A 4,456-nucleotide genomic window follows, 5' to 3' on the forward strand; every position below is an offset into this window, starting at 1 on the left:
GTAAAGAGTTACAGTAATCCAGTCTAGACGTAACAAATGCATGGATGAGTTTTTCAGCATCACTTTTAGATAACATATTTCTGATCCTAGCTATATTGCGTAGGTGAAAAAATGCAGTTTTACAAGCTTGAGATATGTGAGCCTTAAATGATAAATCCTGGTCAAATAAAACCCCTAAGTTTCTGACTGAAGAATTGGAGGCAACATTTACACCATCCAGGGAGACTATCTGATCTGAGAGAGCATCTCTCAGGTGTTTAGGACCCAGTATCATGACCTCAGTTTTTTCTGGGTTCAGGAGGAGGTAATTAATTGTCATCCAGGTCTTAATGTCTCTGATGCATGAATTCAGTTTCTCTAGGTGGTCATTCTGGTCAGGTTTAATGGATAAATACAGCTGTGTATCATCTGCATAACAGTGAAAGTTAATGCTATGTTTCCTGATTATGTTTCCTAAGGGCAGCATGTAAAGCGTGAACAGAATGGGCCCTAGAACTGAGCCCTGAGGGACTCCGTAGCTAACTCTAGTACAATGAGAGGACTGTCCATTTACATTAACAAACTGGTATCTATCAGATAAATAGGATTCAAACCACTGGAGGGCAGATCCCCTGATCCCTATGTCATGCTCTAGTCTCTGGAGTAAGATGCTGTGGTCGATGGTATCAAAGGCTGCACTGAGGTCTAACAGGACCAGAACAGAGATTAGTCCCTTTTCTGAAGCCAATAGCAAGTCATTAGTAACCCTGACCAGTGCAGTTTCAGTGCTATGGTGAGGTCTGAACCCTGACTGAAAATCTTCAAAGTGATTATTGTCCTGTAGGTGGCACTGCAGCTGCTTTACCACAACTCTTTCTAGGATTTTAGATATGAATGGGAGATTAGATATTGGTCTATAGTTGGCCAGAATGTCAGGATCCAGGCTGGGTTTTTTTAAAAGAGGTTTAACAACAGCATATTTAAAAGACTGAGGCACATAACCAGTTTCTAGGGAGGCATTTATTATGGTTAGAATAGATTCACTAATTAGGGGGAAGATTTCTTTAAAAAGTTTAGTGGGGATTGGGTCTAAGAGACAAGTGGAGGTTTTAGAAGACGTAATAACTGATGCTATTTCTGCTTGGTCCACAGCAGTAAAGCAGTCTAATGTTACAGACGTTTCTATGGATGCCTTTATTTCTACGACTTCTGCCTGCTTTGGGTCGATAGTGGGAATAACCACATTTAGCTTCTGTCTAATATTTGAGATTATTAGAGTGATGAGAGTGATTCATCATCAAATCCCATCCACTCTCTAATTAGCAAGAAGATGGACTGTCAGGTAATTGGATTAATTGGGCAGAATTAGTCAGAGATGACTGGGATTTGTTGTGTTTGGAGCTGGTGCTGATGTCACAAGCAAATAATTGCTAAATCAAAAAAGGACAATCCGGCTAAAAATATCTTTGCTGTCTTATTTTCTTTTGCTAATGCCATCGACACTGAATCTCCAATAAAATGCAGACACGAATCAAAAAGAAAAAGTATGATTGTGTAGAAAGTACAGCACAAGACAATGAAAATTACTTGTTTTCCTGAGCATGCCCTTCATGCAGAATGTAGCCGTAGCATACCTCTAAATTCTCTGCTCATGGAGATGTTTTCTGGCTGCTTTTCTTGATATTTGTTACCTTGTTTCTTTGTGCTGAAAGTCTTTGCTCTTCTTATTTTTTCCTTTAAAATCAACACAGAAGGTCCTGCTCTTTTTATACTGTTATAAATTATGTGAAGCATTTTGAACAGACTTGAATCAAACTGTAAGACTTTGCAGTTTTTCTGGCTAGAATCACCAGAATTACCTTTTAAGGTTGCAAAATGTCAAGTTATCTCACACGTTTGCAGCATTTGAACCCCATACAGCCATTTGTATCATCCTTGATACACACATATATAAGATCCCTGTCTCATTAGCATGGACTAAACTTTCCTCAAAAAGCTTGGTCCATGTCTTCTGCCCTGTAGTTCCTCATTATGCCACTAGGGGCAGTAGACGAGCTTTTCCTACTCATTTTAAAATGGCTCCCTCCATGAAATCACTTTCTGTGGGAACAATTTTTGCTAGTTTTCCAACTTTTATGGTAAAAATAACTAATCTATTGTTATACATTTTTTTAAATTAATACTTTCTGTATTTAAATAATGCAACTTTTGTTTTAAGTCAATCTTTATATAATGTTAAAACATGTGTGGATCAAATTTGAGAAAGTTTTTTTCCCCCCTAAACATTCATGCAACTTAAACTAACACCGAGTTACACAAAAATGTACTTAATAATCCAACGTATCATAATTGATACTTTTTTATAAACATTGATTTCATCAAACAGGTTTAAAAAAAAACATCTTAATTTCCCCCCAAATTAATTTTCTATCACTTCTTTGGGCTTTAAAGGGTTAAGTTACTTAATGAAACTGGAGCTCACATGAGACATAGACATGATTTGTGTTTTTTAAAAAAAATTATGAGCTGTCTTTCTTCTCGCCCCACTCCTTGTGACAGAAGGGACTCCCTCCATGATCCTCAGCAGGTTCATTCTTCTAAAAAAACGTGAAATGATGAACAGCAATAAAACAGTTTTTCCTTGAACATTTCAAAGTTAAAAGTAGAAATTATGGATGATAACCAGACTTTTTATTGTTACTTTTAAAAAAATATTCATTTAATTTTTTACCTTTTTTGTGTCTCTTACATCCTTCTCCACTCTCCCTCAGCTCCAAACTAGTTATCTTTATCACAGGATTCTGAACTGATTCTTTATTCAGTGAGCTGGAAATTCTTTAGAGCTTTGATTTTCCAAGTGCAGTCAAAGGAGTGAAGGAAAAAGAAGAAGTGCAGCATTTAAAAAAACCAAACCAACTCATTAATAGCTTTTGTTTGTTTTAGAAAATGATCGCTCACTTTCTCTCTCTGGCCCTGCGATGGACTTGAAATCTGTTCCCCCTTCAGAGGCGGGGATAGGCTCCAGCATCTAAGTGAACCTCCACAGGAATTAGCAGCTAAAGAAGATGGATAAATGACAAAAAAAAAATCTCATTTTTGGGAATCACAGAAAGAATTTCACTCTAAATTAGCCAACACCACTGATCTTAAGATGGGAATTGCTCAACAGAGGAGCATAATTCCTCAACTGTTTCTCATTTACATTCAGAATCACTGTGACCACAACTAAGGCAGCAGCTTCAGAGAGAAGAGTTCATCTGGGAATACATAAAACTATCAGATCTTTAGGATAAGACTTCTCAGACTTCTGTCTACTGTTATAAATAGTGCTGGGAAAAAACGTTGATGCTGCAACTCCTCAGCATGTGTGATTTTGTAATGTGAATATCTTCAAGCTGATGTAAATTATCGATTCTTTAGGGGGAAAAAAACTCCAAGGATTACTAATTGTTGTTTATTTTTGTGGTCAAAAAAGAGACAGGAATAAAAAGAAAAAATATGGTATCCATTAAAAGTCCAAATTCTTGTTTCCTATAAAACACTTGGAGGCATTTATGGTGACAGATGTGGAGTTTTGATCAGAATTTTAGTGCCCTCTTGTGCTTAATCCCTGAACATGAAAGCCAATGTTATGGGCTCTAAGTGGTGGCAGCTTTGTTGCCTCACAAAAATAAATTTACAACATGAAACTGAGCAGAAATATGTTGAATAATGTTTTTCATAAATAGAAAATGCCTGAGTGCAAAATCTAAGTTAGTCGTATTAACTGTGTGATTACCGCTGTATTTTACTTTATTCCTTCTGTATGCTCTTCTTCTACACATTTAAAAACGCTTTTAAAAGATAAGCCAAGCTTTGTGAAAGTGGTAAAACGATCAATTATGGCTCATTTTTGATGCCTTTTTATTATATTTTTGTCATTACGAATTTAGTAACTAAACGAAATATTCTTTACTAAGAGTGATTTAGCTGCACTTTTCTCTTCCTCTCTACCATTCTTTATCATTTATTTTTCATTTAGTTCTCCTTGCCTCTCTTTGGTGCAGTGTGATTCATGTGTTGTCCCTCTTTCCCACTCACCTCCGGGGAGATTCCAGATTCCAGGTGGCTCGCCTGTGCTCCTGTCCTTGGGAGTGGACCTTGCCTCTGGCTCGACTTGCACTCACCTGTCCCCTGGTACCATCTGGATGAAGGATTGTCTCTGCTCCTGTCCTTGGCCGTGGACCTCGCCTCTGGCTCGACTTGCACTCACCTGTCCNTCTCCCAACAATTCATGACAGTGATTTAGACCTTATTCCCAGTATGGGAGGGACTAACCAGCAGGTTTTGAGTTCAGAAGGTTTGCAGAGAGATGCTGCCCCACCCATCTTAAAGAGGAGTGTCTTGCACCTCAAGGGACATCATGAGAATGGAAAGTCCCATTGTCGTGCCTGAGGAAAATGTATTGTAAAGTGTCCGGTACCGTGTTCTTACTCTA

Source organism: Oryzias melastigma, linkage group LG15 (genome assembly GCF_002922805.2).
Source record: "Oryzias melastigma strain HK-1 linkage group LG15, ASM292280v2, whole genome shotgun sequence".
NCBI lineage: Eukaryota > Metazoa > Chordata > Actinopteri > Beloniformes > Adrianichthyidae > Oryzias > Oryzias melastigma.